Source organism: Motacilla alba, chromosome 1A (assembly GCF_015832195.1).
Source record: "Motacilla alba alba isolate MOTALB_02 chromosome 1A, Motacilla_alba_V1.0_pri, whole genome shotgun sequence".
In the NCBI taxonomy this organism is placed as follows: Eukaryota; Metazoa; Chordata; class Aves; order Passeriformes; family Motacillidae; genus Motacilla; species Motacilla alba.
In genome coordinates, this window is record NC_052031.1 from 41,196,337 (window position 1) to 41,219,342 (window position 23,006).

General features: G+C 33.4%; 1 long non-coding RNA gene across 3 annotated transcripts in view; it reads right to left on the reverse strand.

Annotated features, from left to right (window-relative positions):
• LOC119708339 overlaps positions 1 to 23,006 on the reverse strand; it is a 150,667-nt gene that overhangs the window by 66,948 nt on the left and 60,713 nt on the right. For 2 of the 3 annotated variants that reach the window (XR_005259054.1, XR_005259055.1), the window contains exons 2-3: positions 5,673 to 5,773; positions 4,309 to 4,435 (exon numbers count right to left, since the gene is read on the reverse strand). This is a non-coding gene — a long non-coding RNA (uncharacterized LOC119708339). The remainder of the gene's footprint in view (positions 1 to 4,308; positions 4,436 to 5,672; positions 5,774 to 23,006) is intronic. The other variant, XR_005259056.1, reaches the window with a different exon arrangement.

Genomic DNA, 23,006 nt, shown 5'->3' on the forward strand with positions numbered 1-23,006 from the left:
GTGTTAAATATTTTTAGTCTTAATGGTTGTTGCAAAATGAGCAATTCTCACATCTTTCCCATTCCTCTTCCTCCCCCACTGCTGCCATAGTGTGGCCTCCTCAATTCTGTCATCAGAGTGACCCCTCTGAGATCTGATTATGCAGGAAATTTTTATTTCTTTTTCACCCTATGATATGATCTAGGCTTACTAGGCAGAATTAATTTGTGAAAGGATCAGATGAGCACATTACGGAGCTAGAAGTAATATTCAGCTGAGAATAGAAAAGGAAGTGAGGAAAAAGGGACTGATATGACTGATATATTGAAATTTCCTCAGTTATATTACCATTATGCAATCGGGTAATTTGGGGGGTCTTATGGCTCTCTGTGTATGTATATATATATATATATATGCATGGCTTGATTTTATACTTGATATTATTGGAAATTTTATATGAAATCAAAGGGGAAAAATAAGCATTTTGAAACAATTAGAATGCTATTGCTTTTAGAGGTATTTAATCTATAACTGCTGCCACTGATAAAGAGAACAGAAAAACAGTAAGAGAACTTTCAAAAGTATTTTATCCTTTTTGAGATATTTCTTTCTCAAGAAAAAAAAGGATCTTTTATTCTTTTATATTTTGAAAACTGTCCAATGCACCACCAGGAAAGCTCTCATCTCCTCAGCAGGCAAAAAGAACAAGTTGTCTTTTTTCTAAGAGGAGCTTTAACTTCTTCATTTCTTCCTTATTGCTACGTTTCTACACAATTATTTTGGAAACGGAAAGTTCCCAAGAGTTCCAGTTTGTTTTATAGAATATGAGAGCACAAAGCTAACAGTAAGAGCCACAGAATATTAAAAATAAAAAGTGACAAAGACTTTATAAGCCAGAGCTGGACACCAAATTTATGACAGTTTTGAAGAAGAAAACTGAAGAGAGACTATTTCTTGCTCAGACTAGGAAGCTGAAAGAATTGCCATTAGACAATTTTGCTGGCAGCTGTTCTACAATATTCAGAGTTTGGTAAACTTAGCCTGATTTAGGTCAAAGCCTTTCTAATATACCAGAAATTATGCAGTTGCAATTTACCCGTTACATTTCACCCTTTCTTTGCAACTTCCATCACAGTATCAGCAATTAACCTAATTGTACAACCACTGCCAATTTTCATTCATATGTAATAGTTACAGGCCAGGAAGGTCGAGCTCTTTCTACATAGTCATAGAAATTAATAAAGCTATGCTATTCCCTTCATTTTTGAATTATCACAATCTACTTTCCAGATCTTTGTGGGTTTTTTCTTTCAAATAGATGCTGTTCTCTCTTCTTGGAGAGATATTAGCTTTTTACTATTATCTGTAATAAAAATACACCTACGCAGTAAGAAATACACTAAACCCCAAGTTTTTGTGATTACTTAGTCTTTAATTTCTTTCACCCTTAAGAATGTTTCTGTTATTGTCTTTATCTACTGTCACTTGTTCCATGTTACTTATCTCTTCACTCCAGCATTTCAAGATATGCCATCCTAGGGTTAAAGGGTGTAGTCCTCTTGCAAGGAGAGTTGCTGCTTAGAACATAAGCATGGCCATATAACTCCAGGTATCATAGAAAAAGAAAATCTTGCAGATTTTTACTTATGCAGATATCCTTTAAAAGATAATATTTTTTAAAAATTACTTTGCCGTATGATGACACACAGCCTATCAAAAAATTAACTGAGAGTGAACTGAATATTCAATTACTTTTTCAATTTAAAAAAAAGTTATAAAGAAAGCTCCTGTAGACAGGCAACCATTTTACAGAGTATTACTGTTCTTTGCAAAGTACTATACATATTTTTCTCTGCTCATTGAATGCATTTTCCTGCCACTAAATAACTCAGCTTAATTTCTCAATGTCAAATCATTGCTGATCCTGCATTCCTTGCCAGCTTTCAAAGCAGACTATTTGTTTTGCAGAAGCTGTGTACAATATTTTACTGAAAGGGCAGGTTTGCTATTCTTCCTACCAAATTGAAAAAATTAAAATATTTTTAAAGTAATAATGCAACATCTCTTCATGCAACATCTGTTAAATAGAAAATTACCTTTTGGGAACATTTCCCTTTCTCTCTGACAGATTTTAAGAGCACAATTCTTCACTTCTAGTTTCTCGCATCTAGTGACCACTGCTCCAAGAAATTTGTGTCTCTCTACTAATTATTAGTGTAGGTGTGGTAAAGTTCACATTTATTGGTTGTTTTAAATGTGATAAAATTTCTAAAAAATACTCTGAGTTCTTACAGCTAAAGAACCATGTTTAGAGATAAGACATTTTGGGATAAAATCCTTCCCTAAAAAATTCCCACAATGCAATTCTTTAATAAAAGACCTTAGTAAACAGTTAATAAAATCTAATCTGCAAAACACAGAAATAAAAGTATTTAAAACAATTACATTGAATTCTGGCTTGCTTTATGTCTCCGTGAATATTAAGTAAACTATCTAAGAACTAAAAATAACCAAATTAACATTACTAGTACTTTAAGATTTGAAATATGAGATTAGATCCTGATCTCAGGATTTCCATGTGTTCTCTTGAGAGTTTTCCATAGCACTTCCATAATTTCTCATCACTAGCAATGATTTTACTATGAAGTTGCAGATTTTTTTTTTTTTTTAAATAGCAGATATCATCAAAAGTAATATAAAGGAATTTACATGTGTATGGGGAGTTTTAGGTTGGGGATTGCATCTGCACCCAAATTGCATTCAGTAATTGTAGCAAATTCTCTGCAAACTCTACACCTGAAGCAGATGGAAGAAGATTGCATCAGGAGATCAACCCTTACAAATTACAATAGTTTGTGATGCTCATCTGCATTTTAATCAGATATAAAAGATTTATTCCTGAAATACATCAAGAAACACTATTTTCACCTCCTGAAATGCATCAGAGAGTTTATAGTCAATCAAGTAAAATATCTTGCACATTTTTACTTTCTATATCTTCCTCTCTTATGCATACAATATTACATGCATATAGATGTCAGTTATTTCATTAGCAATTATAAATAAGCTCATCAAAATAGAAACCAAGAAGTGATTTCATATGTCAAATCTTCTTTGTTAAGGATTTTCTTCTGAGCTCCACAAAAAAAAAGATTAATTTATGGTTGCATTAGAAACATTTTATTTTCTGCAAAATGCAGTGCAATGTAATACCATCAGACAGATAAAGCAGACGATGTGTAGTCAGACATTAGGAACACTGTATGGTTTGAAGGTATGGAGAATAAAGACTTGTCATGTTTCTTCTTGTGACCAGAGGAAGCATAAATTGGAATTAGTTTTGTCAGGCACAAGGACTGAACTGCAAAATTCATTATCTGAATAAGTATATCTCACGTTCTTGACAAATAAGTACCAAACAGATATTGCTAAAATATTCTCATACTGACAATTATTTAAAGAAAATTGTTTTCTCTATTGAATTATAAACACGTTTTAGTGAATAAAAAAAAAAGAAGTCACATGTCAATGAAATTCAATTAACTCAACAAACTGCATGTCAACATATTGCTAATAGTGACATTTAATTCAAGTATTAAAGAAAAAAATCAATATTAAGAATGTATTTTCTAACAATGTTATCTGAAGAATGAGCTACTAATAATGGAAATAAAGTTTTTTTGAGAAGTAATACAGAGTAGAAACTTGTCGCCATCACCTCATTAAAAAAATTACCTGTATTGGTGGCCACAGGCACTAGAGGTAGAATCACTGATGATATCCATTAATCCTAAATGTATGCTTGATTCTTAACTGTTCCTTACCTTTTCCTAATCCAGTAAACTGTTCTCCATATATTAATTTGTTCTATTTTTCTTGACCATAAATGTAATGACATAAAAGTCTTATTAGCTTCTGGTCTCATCTCTGACATAAGTTTTTAACAAACTTATGTACTTCAAAAAAGATATAAAGGTATAATTCAATAATTAATTTACAGTAATCAGGATGGAAAAACTAGCATGATCATATTAGATCTGTCATTACAATTTCCTAATAGTTTGATACAGTAGGGATAATTGTTTTCTCTAGAGACTTTTCCCCACTATCAATTTATTGACAATGATATTAATGTACGATTAGTCCTTTTATTATACTAGGCTTTAGTATTTCATTATGATGATTTTTACTCTGCTTATGAGATTCAGACAAAAACTTTTTTGGTCATATTCCCTAAAATTCCAAGTATAAACTCTTTCCAGACACACAATAGAATTATAGAGTGGTTTTTGTTGGAAGGGACCTTACAAGACCTTCTAGTAAACCTACCTGCCATGGGCAGAGACATCTTTCACTAGATCATATTGCTTAAAGCTTCTCCATCTTGACCTTGAACACTTCCAGGGATGGGGCATGTACAACTCCTCTGGGCAATCTGCTTCAGTGTCCCACAACCCTTGTTATAAAACATTTTTTCAGTAAGTTCAATGTAAACTTACACTTTTCAATGAAAAATCATTGCCCCTTGTCCTGTCAGTGCAAGAGCTGGTTAAAAAGCCTTTCTCCATCTTTCTTATAACTGCTCCTCTGTGATAAGGTGCCCCTTAAGTCTTTTCTTCTACAGACTGAATAACTGCAACTCTCTTAGCCTGTCTTCACAAGTCAGGTGTTCCTGACCTGCATTATTTTTGTGGCCCTCTTCTGCACCCTCTCTAAAAGATCCATGTCCTTCTTGGACTGGGAACCCCAATACAAGAGAAAAGCCTTTTTTTAATAAGCAATATTCCTGGAATATGTTGCATGTAACTATCCCTGAAAGCACGTCTTACTGCTCTCATCAGAAGCAAAAATGATGATTCGTAAATTATTCATAACCTCCTTTCTCCTTGAGGCAATATCTGACCCAGAAATATGTAGAGGATGAAAAATGTCTCTCTTAGAGATAAATGCTGATTTATGTAGCATTCATTTAATTCCCCTTGATTTAAATTAATGTTTTAAGTAAGCATTTTACATATTATGTTTAATGTAAAGGACTGATGAAATAGATATGCTCTCTCTAATCTGTCTAGAAAAATAGCAAAATAGGTATTTTTGATGACACTGCTTTTACTGAATCTTATTTCACAAAAGACATTCAGCATCATGTAAATGACCAAGACCTGACAAGTCATCTTTGTTTCCTGTGTGCTTAATTAACTCTTTCAATTGTCCTTGGTTATTTCAGTTATGCTTGGCCAGATTTTTTGTTTGCTGCTTTAGAAAACAAACAAACAAACAAACCTAAAATTCCCAAACAAACAAAACCATCAAAAGATAATTATGTTTGTCTAATATGTACATCACAGTTTTTATATCCTTTTTCATTTGCCCTCATGTCACACCTTGATTTGAAAACCTGAATTCTTGTTTTAATGATACCAAGTTATATAGAGGACAACATGTTTGCAATTCCACTTCTTTATTTCCTTCATGTAGGTGTTTTATTTTAAACTTATAACTTAGAAACTACAATGAGAAATTTTAAAAACACAATAAATTTTGAAAGAGACTGCAAAGTGCTCCTCACACTATGGATGTCATTCATGTTAATGCATAATATTGATAACAATGCCTAATAAATACTGAGGTTTCTGTTTTCTTATTGTGATTTGCTTTAACATTAAATATTTAACGTTAAATATTTCACTTACCTTTTAACCTTGCCAAATCTAGTAGCTATCGGAAGGGCTTGACACTAAGTTTTAAGGTTACACAATGAAATCCAAGATACGGCTGCTTCACTTAAAAGAATCTGCAGAGAAAAATATAAATCCATGTAAATATTTCAGAATATCTTTTCTCTGTTTTTCTTTTTTTTATACAGGTTCATTTTACAAAATCATCCTATTGTGTACAAAATAGCTAATTTTTTTAGGATAACATTCCTTACCTGGTTCTGTCATGGGTTGGTCTACATACTGTAATTCTTGAGGAGAAAAACTTTCCAGAGATAAATGGATATTTAAGGGACAGAACCACAGAGTTACATTCCTTACATGTGGTGACAGTCCTGGGTGAATTCATACACAAAGTTTCATAAACCAAACGAAGCACTGACATTTCCATATGCAAAGGTGCAAGGCAAAATTTGAATGAACCTTTTTTCTAACTAGAATAGAGAAAAACAACAGATGTATGTTATTTTTTTGTTCCTCATCTATGTGATGAAGTATTTCAGTGGTGTAGTAGAAAAGCACTTGCACAAAGTCCATTTAGAATGACAGAATTAGGATTCTGAAATATGAGTAGTTTGAGTTGGAAGAGACCTTCAAAAACCTTCTGGTTATTTCTGGGCAAATTGCCAAATTTTAATTTGTTTTTAGAAATAGAAATGACATTTGAGATGTGTTTTGTGGACAAAGAAATATCTCTGCTGTATTTTAGGGAAGGACTTGGATTGTGGAATCACAAAGTAATCACAGAAAATTATGAATTAAGCTGTCTTTAAGCGCTTCTCATCTATCAGTAGTTGCCTTTCCACCAAAACAGGATTGCTTAGCTTAAATGTGTCATGCAAGCATACCATAAATATTGCCGCACAGAAGCCATGAAGCATCACCATCTTCTCTCTAATAAATGTTTTCTAAATTTCAGGGTTTGGAAACTAATTGTATTGAAAGATGGGGGCATAATGCACAAAAAAAAAAAATCATTCCATAAGATGGCATGCAATTCAGGCAGAAATGCATTTATTTTCTATCAGAAAATTCAGCAAAAATATTTAGCTAAAATATTGTAGTTCAGCCTGCTATTGCCAGTGATGGGACACATCTAGTTTTAGTTTTCCTTTTGGGAACTCTTTATGCTGAATAACTTTAATTTATCTATAAAAGTGTACTTCAAAATGTATAAAAATAATTATTGTAGTAAATATAATTTTTAGAGGAAATATCCCTTTATATTGCACTTGGATACATCTCTTTATGAGATGAAAATTCACCATCCAAGCAATGAAAAAAAAATCTAAGATAAACAGAAACTAAAATATAGATAAGTGATATAACATAATTTACTGAAGGTTTTAGTATTATAATCAATCTATCCTATTCTCTGTGACAGAGTGCTCTAGGTTGATATTTAAAGTCTAGTTATGCGTAACAAGAGAAACCTGTAGGAAAAATGTCTTGAAGCTTGTAAAAGACAAGTAAGAAATAATTCATAAATTTGGAGTTTCTCAGGTACTTTGAATTTGGGTTTCTCACACGTTCTCACGTTAGGAGGCAAAAGGAAGAATTTTGGTGGAGAACTTAAAGCTCTTATTCCCTGTTGGAGCTAACAATTGACACAATGCACACAATAGACAGGAGCACTTTCAGCTATCTCACTGTGCATGTAATAAAGCAACATGAATGATTTGTGAGCTTTCAGTTCTTCTGTTATGTCCTTTGCTCAGTCTGTTTATTTGATATTCTGTCTCAGGGAAGAGATATAGCAAACACTCCTGAATAACTGATAAATTAACAAAAACTATTATTGTTTGAGTATGCCTGGGCTTAGCCCCTTCTTTTACTCTCTCAGATTGTGGGTAATATAAAGTTACTTATCTAATATAGGAACAGATTCCCAGAAGACAAGGCAAAATAACTGATTGTGACAATGGTGTGTATCAAAAGCAAGCATTTAATACTGCAACACACGAGTAGAATGTGTGCATAATTCAATTGTTTGTTTCATGTTTAAACATGCATAAAATCCCTGAGACTTCCTCTGTCCTACAGCTTCCTGAACTTGTGGAAGAGACAAAGAACTTCGGACTTTTATTTCTTCTGTGACAAAAGTTACATAAGGTGTTCCTCCTGACCTGCTCAACTAAAATTTTTTTGAGTAGTACCTTACTATTTTTGCCTCCACAAAGCAGGTCAAATTTGTCCAGCAGTCACTCACCCGTTAGTTCTGAACATGACATTTTGTGTAGAAAATATCCTTGGAAATAAGAGACATGGGCTCATGTGGGAATATCAAATAATAAAACCCACTATACATTTCTTGCCAAAGTATACAGCACAGAGAAGGATCACCAGGTAATATGAGAAACACTATATATTAGGGAGCCAATCAAGGTATTGGGGTTTTGTCTTTTTTGGTTAAAGTACAGAAAAGAGAAGGGAAGTGGTCAAAGTGAAGAAAAATTCAAAACAAAACCAGTATGGGAGTCTCTCAAAAAAACAGCCTATACCTGTACCAGTACTAATTCAAGTTTATCTATAAAAGAAAAAATTCCCCTCTGAAACAAGAGATTATATTCAAGTTCAAGATTTGTGAGCAAAACAAAACTATGATCTTTTTGTGGATGAAGATACATTAAAGCCAGAACTCTCCATGTTCTTAAAAAAGCTTCTCTCTCTGTATGTATGTCTGTACAAAAAAATAGCAACAGGCCAACTTAGGTACTAAGTGTCTCTGGGTCACTTGAACTTCTTAAGCTTTCAGGGATATAAACAACTCCATATACTTAAAACGTTGTGCTGATTTTAGCGTGAAACTTCCAGTGAAAGGATTTAAGTGTTTTTCTTTTTTAACGACACTTAAGAAAATATATACATTAAAAATTCATATTACACATAATACTTATTAGATTTCCAAAAATTAAAAAAAAAAAGCACACAGTAATATCTTGAATATAGAGAAGTAACTTGAAAGTTATAACCAATAAACAAACTGAAAAACACTGAAAGCTGCCTTACCACTTTCTTTGTAGTGGAATATTGTGAAAGAACTATTAGTACATATAAAGTCAGAAAATACATTGAAGAAAAGTCTTTGAAAATATTAGACCAACTCTATCTACTAGCTGTAATAATTTCTATGAGTCTAAGGAAAGAAAATATAAGTTGGAATAAAAGGAATCATATATGTGAAGTACAGACTGATAAATTGACATGAAAAAATCTTTCTTTCTACAAAATAGGTAGGAAATAGGGTTTATAGAAATAGCTTTATTCTGACTATGGAGAAACATATAAATTTAGTGAATACATGATACAGCACCTACTAGGCCGAGTACTCTTATAAGAGATGTACAATACTAGTAACCTAACCAACACTACAGAGAAGCTAATGCTAATATAGGTGCTCTTTGTTTAGCAACATCTGTCCATCAATCACATATGAAAGAAATTCTAGTTATCCAATACTGAATTGTCATCCAACAACAGAATTTTTGATACTGAAACAGCAATCAGAAATAAACAAAAATTCAGTAGAAAACAGGGATTGTTCATGGCAATGTGTGCACAGAACAAGAGGGTTTTTTGTTGCTGTCACTGAACCACTGCTCATCTGGAGACATGATTGCCAGCCACCTGGTTCAGAAATATAGAGACATATGGTACAGTTATTAATACTGACCCAAAGTTATTCCAGTGAACATATTCCAAGTTTGAAAAAAATCCTGATAAATATTCATTTAAATATGTAAATAAACATATTCTATTATAAATTCTATTCTATAAACACACAAGTTTTCAGTGCCAAATCAAAACCTCCCAAATGCTAGGAGTTCACAATAGTTTTGGGATATCCAAAAAAATTAAATCTAAAGGAGATCACTAAAATAAAAAAATAAAAAAATAAAAACATGCTGATCAGCATTCAAATACAAAATGTGGCTAAAATCTGAACTAGCATAGCTGCTTTGCAAATACAGCTATAAATCTACTGTGGTCTTAAGCAACAAGCCAAAATTAATGAAAGAATGTATCAGAACCAAAATGATAGAAATTGCAATCCTGCTGATTAGAAAAGGAAAACCCAGAACTAAATAACAGTTATAAAAAAAACTCAGTTGTCTCTTATACTTATTCCATTTACAAATCTCATTCCATATTTTCCATTCAGTGGATGAGTGCATTTTTCCAATAAAAGTTTCCCCAAACGAACCAGTTTATTGAAATGCGTGTACAATTTTCAGCTGTGTTTTAAATTATACAGTTAACTATTCTAATAAAGTTACAGGCAGAATTGTGCATCAAAGGTGGGAAAATATATAAATGGGATTGGTCTGGACAGGGCACATAAAGTACCAGTAAGGATTATGAGCCACATGCAGGTATTACGTTCTTTCTTTTCAGTTATTTGATTTTGATCCAAACAAAATGAAGAATTTTCTTCTCAAACTTTCCATGATGAAAAATATCTTAGGCTTTTCCAGCTGCTCTTTCTTCTAGATTTTCCCAAAACAACAGATTTTCCAGGTTAAAGTGTATAGCTCTGCAGTAAGAATCACTAAAATTGTTATCATTCTTCCTTCTGCATACATTAGTGCCAGCCCAAGTTGCAAAAGCAGGCACTCCAATATGAACATGTGGTGGGAGGTATAGAACAGAGAGTCATACCTTCTTCAGTAGCACCCAGCAGCAGGACAAGAAGCCTTAGACACAAACTGAATTCCATTTAAGCATGAGAAGTGACTTAACTGTAAGAGTGGTCAAAAACTGGACCAGGTTACTGAGAGCTTAGCCTGTTGTGTCTCTATCCTTGGAGATATTGGAAACCTGTTGTTTGAAGCCCCGATGAACATGTTCTCACTGACCCTGATATGAGCAGTGGAGTTGCACTAGAAGATGCCCAGAGACCAGTGCCAATCTCAGCTGTTCTGTGATTTCATGGAACAGGCCTAGAAGTCCTATAACATGATCAGTGCACTCAAACTGTGGTCCTTGTAATCCAGAGGGTTATGCTGGGAGGTAGTTGTACACTATGACCAGGATTCCATTGCCTACAGTTAGGGTCTTCAATTTGTGGCAAGGAATCCAGTGGTCCAGGAAGAGTGGCCGGTCAAAATAATATCCTGAATTTAGGTACTCTGCAAATCATTTTGGGTCAAACTCTTCAAAGATGTAAGCTAACCAAATCAAACCACATCCTAAACTGCTACACTTTAGTTTAAACTTCAGCTAATGAAGTTGGTATGTTGTTTTTCAGATAGCAACTATGTAGGAACAAAGATAGACAATACTTTTGATAAAACTGGTCAAACTGAAAAATATTTTTAAAAACCCAAAACCCTTTTCCTCTAACCACCTGCACTGCCCTTTAAAGAGTACTTTAATATTTAGTAAATTGTATTCTATAATATAAATCAGTGAAGTGATTTGATTTATGCTGTCATGTTTGCCTCAAGAGCCAAAACAAATGTCCAGCATAAGAGTTTCTCAAGTACATTAACAGGCAATCAACAGGCAACCTGTTTTTAAAGAAAACAGCATCTCAACCTTTTATATGCAGTAGAAAAAATTATAAATATTTCACATGAGTTTATGTGAATGTGTGTGCTCATATATAACCAATTTTTTGGGGGGTAATGTTTGTGGAAGAAATATGCTATCTTGTAGGAGATTAGTTTCCAAGCTACGCAGCTGAAACATATCAAGGTCCTGTATATATATAATCCTAAATCATACTTTTTTAATAACCAAACTGCATATAAACTGACTGGCAATGCAGAGTTCCATATTTTACTTTTGAATCTTCTCTTCTCTTTTTAATCTATCCTGCTACTCCTTTTCTTATTAGCATAACTGCTTAACTTTACATATTTTAGCAAAAGATAACTTAGTTTAATAAGCCCATTACAGGCTCATTAATGTCAGGCCTCTAAGGAAAGATGTGTATCACTTGTCTTTTATCATTCTCCTTTCAGTTTCTTCCGTATTCTTCTCTCTCAAAACTCTTCTGTAAGGTGAGAGACTGCATGAGCACTTTTTTCATTTGCTGCCTGTCCACTGACCCCTACCATCTTATTTTTAGACACTTGCTTTCCCAACTCTCTTACAGGTCAGCTAGATAACTTCTATCCTTCACTTATCTTGGAGATATTATTATGTTTCAAGAAAAGTTTCTGTACTTTAAAGATATTTAACTTCTGTTAAATATTTCTAATCAACCCGTATCTTCCCCATTGTGAAATTTATTTTACTGCTGTTGCTGCAACTGTCATGAGATTTTGAGCATCAGCCCCCTCCTACATGCAATTCTCTCTGATTCTGAGAGAATACATTCAGTTTTCATACAAACAAAAATTGGCAAAAATCTTCCTTTGAATTCTTTACAAACTATGCTCTTCCTATCACACTGTAGCCCAAAAAATCTTGCAGATAGATATTTGTGCATCAAAACACCAATCTGTCTACTCTTCACATGGCTTATGCCAAGTGTATGAAAATGTCAACATGGTTCATAAAAAGAAGAGGTCTCTTAAACCCCCAAATAAAAATGCTGTAGTTATAGTAGTTACATTAGAGTGCCTAAATGACCCTTATATCTTTATATCTTATTTCTTTTATATGGAAACCTATGGCCCTATATTTTAGTTTGGAGCTCAGTGCCATCATTATTTCATTGTATTTCTACATCTGAGGCTGCCTAGATAATTCACAGTGTTAAAGCTTTCCTAATGGGTCCCAGAGAGCAAGGCTGATAAAGGTATACATTTATCAAAAATTCTACTTCAGCCACCTGCATGCTCATCAGAGATGAGAATACATTTCTAGTAGAGGCTCCCAGGAATTCTGGATGCTCATTAAATGCACTACTGAATGACAATTGTATAATGAAAGAAAAAGGTTACCTCTTTGTTAATTGGTTATCCATGTTGCATTAGAAATGTTTACATATCTTTCACCATACAAAGTGCCAGTCAGCAAAAGTAAAATATTTATCTAGATCCACACTGTTGATTGGCTAGAGAAAGGTATAGATGAATACCTTGTGTTAAAATATCATATAAAGATGCAAATGAAAACAGGAAACAAAAGTTATGCACATATTAAATATTTTCTTTAGGTATACATGAAGTGTATTGAAACTTTAAAAATTTACCTTGTAAGAATATATGAGAATCTTTTAGTGAAAAGGAATACTAAATTTATTAAGGAAATAGTGAAAAAGAGTTTAACATCTTTAGGAAAAAAATTACCTGCAACAGTAAAGGAATTAATTTGATAATAAATAAGAATCCTTCAGTGCATTAGTGTTCCAACATTTACCATACAACATAACCTGTTTTGTAAGCAGATACCCACCAGCAAAATATGTAATCTTACATTTTAAAACTCGGATAACTATGTAATGGTCTTAGAACTGGGCATAACATTCAAAAAGGTTCTTACATTATGACTCTTCACTGCAACAGAAGAACAAAACCAAGATCGCTTCCTTGTCGTGAGCTTGCTGAAGAAAGACAATGCTGAAGGCTGGCAATATAGTGTGAATTTCCTGGTTTTTAATTATTTGCATTTGATACAGTGAACATTATTAAAATATATCATTAAAAATATATTATTAAAATATATTACTTATTAAAATATTTGACTGTTATACTCACAGTCACCTTCAACAGTTTAATTTTTGCTTTGATGCTGGTGTATTCAACACAAAGAGACATATATGACCAGACCAAAAAAGGTACTTAAGGTACCAGCAGAGGAGTATAAACACAGCATCTCACAAACAGAGTTAGTTCAGTCAGCTAAATCAGGCTTCTTTTGTGCCCTACTGCTGAGGAACTGAGCGTAGTAAATCTGCAGTGAGCTTTGTCGCAATTGCATATTCAGAGTGTCAGATATCTTTTCACAAAGATCTACAGTTAGTGATGGTATTTTTAGATGTTTCATGGTCCTATCCCTAATGCAGCACAGACTAAGGCAAGGAAAACAACAGAGTAATAACTACAATAACCTGACACATTACATTCAAGTGTTGCACTAGCACAACACTTTTTGCATCAAAATAATTTGACTATTACTAAGTCCTGGGAAACACCTTGGGTTAGATGTTTCAGGTTTTTGATCTCTGATTCATTACTTCTCCAGGGTCTAAATCCTCTTTTCCAAGAGTTAAATAAAGGCTTAATATTAGCAATACACTATTAATATATAAAAAGGACCTACCTACTTAAAGAGCAGAAAAAAAGAAAAAAAAAGGAAAACAGAATTCCGTAAAGAAGTACTAAGGCCATCAAAACTATAAATATTCAGTGAGGTGTTCTTTTCCCCTCACTGAGTTAGTTGAGGAGATCTAGTCATATAAAGATCTTTATATGAAGAATTTTAAATATTCTTAGAAGAAAGTCAGTCATGCATACTTGACAAGCTGCTTGTCATCCAACAACAAGTAAACAGGATGCTTTATGCATAAACATTGGCATATAATGAAAATACATTGCTGAAATAGCATGCTGAAACATTTCCATTATCCTGGAAATCTATATTGCAGTGTAATGAAACAAATAAACAAAACCTTAAGCAATTATTTTTGTAAACATCAATTACAGATCACAGACTATTTAACAAAACAATAACTAAAAAGGAAAGCTATTCACTGTGCTACACAGGCTGTGAGATGTGAAATTAGAGAAAATGGGACATGACGGAAAACAATGATACCAAAACAAAACCAGATTTGGTGACATTTCTGGGAAAACTAAAAAGAATATCAAGTTTTTAAACGACAGAGGGTCTGTATCTTGATTCTTAGATAAGCTGCAATAATTATTTCAATACTAGTGAAGTTTTCAATACATGGCACATTTGTTTACTCATGTCTTCATGAGTAGGCAGAATTTTCTATTTATTAGAAAACCAAACAAATCTGAAAGCCTTTGGAAGAACACTGAATTTCATGTTCTGAATAATATCACAAGTCTTCCTGGTGTTACTAAAAATATATACTAGCCAAGGATAAATTCTTGTCTGTCAAATCCCTATAAATATGTAAGGTAATAACCTTTATTTTACAGGTTTATTTTTCAAAATCAAGACCTAGCTCCATTGCATATTTTAGGTTTTCATGTTGCTGGAAACATTTCACACTTTAAACTACTCCAAGGATAGGTAAGGCAGGAAAAATAATAAAAGAAAAAAATAAATTCTTCAACATATTAACATACATAGGGGTTGTGAAGTGACAAAATATTAAAAAAATACAGGTTTTATTGAAGTATAATGTTATACATTCATCTTAAACTTTGATATGTAAAAGAATATAAGCATAAAAAACAATATATAAAGAGAGTTGTGCTTTAAAAGATAGGGAAAACAAGCAAAAATTTTTGATTTTTCACATAATTCTTTTTATCCATATGCAACTCCTTCCTGACAAAAGTACTATTAATGGAAACTTCTTGATGTCATGTTTAGAATAATTTCAAAGCTGTGAAGTTTCATAAACCCAAAGTAACTGACAGTAACTGTAGGTGACACCTTTTATGGATGTTTCTCTTTTGTGTGTTGACTTTCTAGATGCTGTGTCTCTGGTGTTTAAATAAAAGTCAGTCATGAATTTACTGTGAAGAAAGTGAGTCATATAATATCTGAAGTTTGAATGAATTGATCCTTAAAGCTTTAGTAAAATCCATATCAAAATTTCAGTAGTTCTCAGAGTTTATTAAACCCTGGATTTCTGTAAAAAATCTTAGCACTTATAAATTGAGGGTGTGCAAGTTATTCATAAAACTAAAAACAGAGACACAGTTCCAAAGTTTTGAAACTTTACATCAGGAAAGAATTTTCTCCTGGTTTGGGCTCACATGTTCACTCATCAACATGTGCTACAAGAGATCTGGAGATAAAAAATAAGCAGTGCACCCTGCAGTTTCCCAAAAGCATTTAAAAATAGACACACATACACAAACACTCCCGTTACTACAGAATTGCTTAAAATGTTGTCTTAAACTGCCTTAGATGTCTTTCACATTGTTTTTGATGCATGAAACTACTGAAAGAGCATTCCAGATGTACTAGAATGATTTAGAAAAAATCACAGCAGTCCTGGGAATGATTTTGGGATTATTTTGAGCATCTGTGTTCTCAGAGTACAATCTGTGGTGAAAAAACAAAGTAAACAGAAAATAAAGAGTTTGATTCATCATCTACATTGTTTCTCAGTGACTTGGGAATGGAGTGATGGACACCTACTTTAAGGTGTCTTCATCATAAATCTCTCAGCACTTTGTCACGTAGTCACCATGGAACAACCATAGCAAAGAAAGCTTAATGGAGAAGCTAAAAGAAATAATTTAGTTTCTTTTCCTATACCCTCTCTAGAACTTTATTGGGTGTAAATTATGAAATCTGAAGGGTACTAAGAAAATCTCTGTTCATATTGCCACACAATTACTCAGAATCATCACTGAAAAAATAAGTAACCCAGAGTGTATTTGGGGTTTATTTTTTATTTACTCAACCTCTCTTCCACATTTTTCAAAAGTTTCTGCAAGAAGCTGAGCAATTATTTGGACTCTTAATGCTGGGTAAAGTACTCAAGTCACAAAAATCAAACTCCAGTATCTTTCACAGATTCATCAGGATTTATAGAGGAAAATCTCCAAGACATTAAAAGAGAACAAAGCACACAGAGTGTTGAAAAATATTAAAAACCAAAAATATTTTAAGTCAGTGTTACAAGATTTGCCCATCTGCTCCTCAGTCATCAGACTGGAAAATTGAAAAAGGCAGGCTCTGATAAGAGCTATATCTGAGGACAAAATTTTAATTAAACTATGCTTTTGAGCTTTAAACTTTAAAATATGCTTCCTGGGTATTGTATTTTAAAATTCTGTACACAGACGTGATGAAAATCAGTTTTTTGAGTTACCTTCTCAACAATGACAAAGGAACGGATTTCCCAACACCAAGAACTAACACTGTAGCAAATACTAAGTGACTACACTTTACTTTTAAGAAAAAAGAGACAGAGATTGACTTTTTAGTAATCCCAGAGAATACGCATTTTGGTAGCAAAAGGGATTTACTGAAACAGGAAAGGTAGCATAACTGTATTTGTAGGACTTTCATTAATATATTTTGTAATATTTCAAGTTATTTTTAAATTGATAACAATCTTTGTCAGCTCTGGAGCAAACAAACCTACAAGTACCACTAAGACAAGACTCAAACCTACCAGGCTGTGTAGAATCACTCACAAACAAAGACACAAATACAAATTGATACTTCCATGGAATTATGGCCTGGCTCTTAGTGCCTGACAACCTTGCAACTGAATGAATTTCTAATATCAGACACTGTTTTGAGACTCTTCTTTTAGCTCAAACAAAATCCCTGTTAGACTTGATTCCAAAAAAAGTTCAAATGCCAGCAAAGCCTGCAGACTTTAATGGCACTTGGAATAACAAGCCTGATTTACTATCACTTTAAGTTTCTACTATCTATGGGACAGCTCTTAAAATTATTTTCAGTGATTGCTAGTATTTTGCTAAGGGGGTTATAGGAAGCACTGGGCTTTTAAGGGATTTTGAGAAGTATAATATTAGCAACTTAATCAGCTTTTGATGTTTTCCTTTAAGTAGATTAGGTACATTTTCCATTTAGTTTGTGGGTTTAAGGATCAAAAAACAAAAACTCAGTTAAGAGACCATATTGAGTGAAAAGTGAGAAGAGTTACATTTTAGGCAAGTAATTCTCTCTTCAGTACAGAGAAATGTTAAATAAGGCAGTGAAAATATAAAGCCTATAAAGGCAACCAGTATTAATATATTACACAGTCTGACCAGCTTGTATTTTACAAAACCTTGTAAAGGGAAATATTACAACAGCTACTTGCCTTTATAAAAAGTTTTACATCAACAATAAAACTCTCCAGAACCAAACTGATTTAAATCTATCAAAAATTTCTGAAGCTGAATGACATAAAGCCCTCTTTACTCTTGTCCTAGGAAGCATTTTTTTTGTCAAATAGAAGAAAAAATGAGTAAATTTATTGCTTGTTTGTTTGTGATGTTTTAATTTTGATTTCCAGAGAAGTAGTAGAAAGTGCATTACCTTCCCAAAAGAAAAGCTTGCCTATTTTTTTTCATAAGCCTTTGTGTTTAAAATAAAGCTGTCATGATGTACAAGGCTTGTGTAGTGTTGAAGTTAGTTTCAGCTTGTACAGAGACAACACTTTCTGTCTGCAAAGCAAATCTTTTGTTTTCCTCAAGCCACTTCCTGTCAGATGAAAGGTCTATTATATTTCCAAAGGTCTTGACTGGAGGAAGGTGAACTTGATGTTGTTTTTCATAGCCTTAATCCTGAGGTAAATTGATCTTCATTAGAACAGACACCTGTTTTTCCTTTGAGCTTACTGCGGATATTTTCCTCAATTCAAGGATACACAGCTGCTGAGGTAGCTAACATCCAATCAGACAAGAAATCAGTGGTTATAGAGTGCTGGATGAGACAAAGAAAAAAGGGGTTTACTGGAAAAGAGTGATATCAGTTCATCTAATGCTCCTGCATAGCCCATGGAACTCCTACTTGTGGTAAGTACTTCTGTTGGAGAGTCAAGCCACCAAAAGTAAAGTTTTCACTGAGCATAATCTATTAAAAAAAAACCAACAAAACAACAAAAACTCTTATAAATTACTATTTTTCATGTGCAACCTAATTATGCAGGGTAAAAACAAAAGAAGTAACTTACCTGGAGCAGAGACACGAGTGCTATTGCTGGCTACATGTAGCCACTTCAAACTTGGGTAGGATGTTTATTTTTTTGGGGTGAATTGATAAAAAAAGTGAGGCAACTAGATGTGTTATCTCGCTTTTGACTTTCAGCATAAGTTACTGGACTACGATGGCTCCTGGTGCCACTCTAAGCAGAAACATATTCAAATGTTTCAGCTTTGGGCTTCTACCACTCCTTTAAAAAGTATTACATTCATGAGACGTTGTGAATATTGCTTTAAAATTACTATTTATGGACTCACCACTGGCCACGCCCATCAGTGATAGTGGTAGTGCCTCAGGGATAACAGATTTTAGAAAGGGAAAAAAATCCTAAGGCAGTGAGGTGAGTGAGAATATGTGGGAGACAAACCCTGCAGACACCAAGATTGGTGAAGAAGGAGGGGCAGAATGTGCTCCAGGAGCTGGAGCAGGGATTCCCCTGCAGCCCTGAAGACTGTGGAGGGGCAGCTGTACCCCGGGAACCTTTGGCTGTATTTTCTCTCTCGTCCCCAGCAGAGGGGAGGGACAGATTTGGTGAGCACCTGATGTCCAGCCATAGTCAACCCATCTCATGAAGTTACTTTCCTCACCGTGACATGATTATTGCACCCGATGTGTCTGTCCAGACTGCAAAAACTGCAAAAACCTCAGCAAAATACTGAGGAATATCCAAACACATGTATAAGAAGCATTAAAAATTGAATACACACACACACACACACACACACACACACATATATATATATATATATATATATATATATATATTTGTTTACTATTCAAGTCCAGTTTCAAGGAACTCAGTCAACTCAGAGTACCAGGAGCAATTTCCTGCAGTCCTTAAATATCTCTCTAGGGAACAGAAATTTCCCAATAGGGTACTCTCAGTCTGGCATATAAGGTCATGACAAAGCATCAAGCTGGAGCTGAAGTAATCTACAAATACTGCAAATAAAAGTAAATTTTTATAGACAATAGAAGGCCATTTTTCTTCAGAACAATTAACACAATTAACTGAGGCTGGGCTAAATTCTTCATGATGGGAATTTTTTGGAACAAGATTTTGTTAGATAATTCAAAAGGAGTATGAAACATGTCCCAATAATAGAGTCTTTGTCTTATTATGCAAGAAATGAGGTTATATGATCAGCATAAACTTTTATGACTCTATGAAACCACTGAGAAAAAAACTACTTCTAAAAATAGACAAAGATTCATCAACTCAACATTAACAAATACAGACTCCATAGTAAATTTTTCAAAATATCTTTATCATAATCCATACCTTTGGGGTTTTTTTTATTTTTATGATGTATTTTATAGAGAATTAATTATAAAACACATAGATATATGTATGTTTGCATTGGTTATCAGAGAAGACAGTGAACCTTCCAGTAAATGAAAACAGGAAAATCTTTCCATAGGGATTACACTAAATGCAACCAAAGCTGATGCACCAGGACCTAAACAATGTACATACAGGATGTTGTCAGCTGGAAGGGGCCCTAAACAATCATCATGTCCAACCCTAGAGTGAGTGGCCTGTACACCACAACCCTGGGGTCTTTAGCACCATGCTGTAATCAGCAGAGCTAATCTCAGGGATTTAGTTCTGTAGTGGTTTACCATAGGAATAATTATTTTGCTAGCCAATTAGAGAAAAAAAAATGCTAAAATCTTGGCTTTCAAATGATTTAATTTGTATGTAGTAGGAGAGGTGACTTAGAATACAAGGCTAATGAAGAAACAGTTCAATACAGTTCTTAAAGTTTCTCCTTCCAATCTGTTAAATTCTAGTTTGTTCTCATCAATGCCCTTTCAGATCCAATTATGCTATAGGAGAGCAGGGAAAAGAGAAAGAAAAAATGGTGTTAAACATACTAGTATTTTATTTTTCAACCTTTAGGTGGAAGTGGAAAAAAGCATTGCTTGCTCCCTGTACTCATCTTTTAGAAGAGGTGAATTTTTTACAGCTATGCTAAAAGGAATGAAAGTTCTATGTTCTATGAACACTTTGCTAGTAATTTTTTAGCTAACTTTTGGACATTAATTTAATAAACTCTTTTTCCACAAAAATGGAAATGGTCATAAGCAAAAACTCACTGGGGCACTGCTACGTAATACCGAATTTATTTAAGTTTTATTTACATTTAGAAAAGTGTTCCGCCCAGTCAGCAACTTGCAACACTGATTATATTTAGATATAAATCCAACATTTAAGGGTAGCTTTGGGGTCTCTTTGTTATTTTTTTAAAACAAAAAACAGGACTTTCCCCTCTTCACTCAAGTTCTACAGCAGAACAATCCTCCTTACTTTAGCTAAGATTTTGACATGTCTATTTCTACACATCCAATTTTCTTTCTGCCATTTTTACTGCTGTCCATCATATACATAAACACACTCTGGGAATATCTCAATCAGTCACTGCCTGAATTCTAAGTTTCCTTCAGACTTAATGTTTCTATTCACACTTATATTAATCCTTTGCTAAGGTCAGTTAAGTTTATCATATTGAAGCATTCCCTTAATAACACATTTTTCCTTTTAAACGACTTTTCATCTGAAAATTGGAATGACATGTGCAGAGTAAAGGTATGAAAATGTAAGTTTCATATTCTCTCATTTCTCAAACTTCTTCTGAAAACAAAATTAGTAACCATGGAACATTAGCAATATCATCCTATAGCTGGACTGTAAACACTACAGAAATTTTAGTGGCATTTATAATAAATGCCAGCAATATTTAATATCATTTTATAAAAGCACAGTATGTAACAATAGAATTTCATTTAGATTTTACTGCTGTTTAATTACATATCAAATGCATAATTAGATGAGACATTTTTCATCCCATTTGATGTTAGAAATATGTATTTAGTCTTGGTAGAAATCAAGACTGTCCTCTCCCACTACATCTCAGAAGTAGATATAAGCTAGTAATTATTAGCATTATTATAACTATATAGATATACCTATAATTTTTATTAGTATAATTTTACCCTCCAGGCAACTCTAAAAAACATCAATTTCAAATTTAGCCTAAAGGCACTCATCTAATTTATTTTCAGGCATATGTTCATTACTAAAATGATCTAGAATTAAACTGTCACACATTTCAAGTGCATATTGAATAATTTAAAACAATATTTAACTGCTGATTATGATATGTTAGAAAAATCACGGTTGGCACCTAACTTTTTTTTCCTCACTTTTAGCAACATTTGTATGTCCAGAATGCAAATCTAGTTAAAAGTTCTACTTGTTTTCCTCTCTGCCATCCCTTTTTCTTCATGTATATATAGAGAAAAAAATATAAAAAGGTTTTTAAAGCAATCATTAGATAAATAATGGTTGTTCATCTCATGCTCACAGATCTTCAGTCAGATTAAATACTATTCATATAATCACATCAAGACTCCAGCCAAGAAATTCTGAAAGTTCCAATTATGGGGGAAAGTGAAATTATATCTCCTGGGAATGACTGCTTCAGAGGAAAACAGGCAAATGGGACTGAAGATGAATCTATTTCATCTGAAATAAAACAAACAAACAAAAAATCCCAAACACCAAGAAAAAAAAAAACCCAGACAAAACACAACAGTCACAACAGATCACACATCTGAATTCTAAGGTGCTTTGAGGCTACAATTGGAGTTTTAAAGTTTCCTCTTGATCTACTAATAGGATTTAGTGGCCACCTTCTATTCTAAATGGAGAGATGTGTATCCAAGAAAAGATGATGTCTGAAGAAGTTAGGAAGCTTCCCTCAGCAGCTACAGGACTTTCACTGCTGTGATCTTTTGAAAACAGAGAAAGCTGATTACTGGACAGGCTCAACTCAGGAACATCAAAATTCATTTCTTTTAAATGACAACTAACATAATTCTATAACTGTTTTTAATGATCTTTTAGGTATAATTCCAATTATCTTTCCATAATGCTGGCATTCCATGAGCTCCAAAACTGAAATATTCTCTAGACTGCATCTGTGTGAACAGAGGTAAGAATGTGGAGTCTTTTTCCCCCCCTATTTGTCAAAGAGTCTATTTTCTGAAAGCAGGTTTAATTACAGAATACTTTACTTACATTAGAGATTTGTCTAGAGAAGATAAAAAAAAAAAAGTTAAAGGAGGTCATTACATTATTTGGTTAAGCAGCTGAAAAAATTCAGACAACTCACATTAACATTTAATTTGCATGAAAATTCAGGGTACTGTGGAATCTCAGCCTGACACTTGGTCTGCAGCCAAAGCACATACTTTTGTTTACCTCTTCTTTTTCGTTAAAAAATGTCTGCCAGTATAAGAAAAACATGGAGTGCTAGAAACCAGGATTAATTGCAGAAAGCATAGATCTCTCTAAAGTCCCTACCAGAAATATCAGATGTGTTCTGCCTCTTGCAAGAGTGACAAGGGTGTTGTATTATTAATTGATATCTTTGTTTCTTTAGAATATCTGACAACAGAAATTATATTTGCAATTTAACAATAGCAAGTCATATTAACAACAGTAGTGGATTAATAGTGCTTTGTCATTGGATTTGA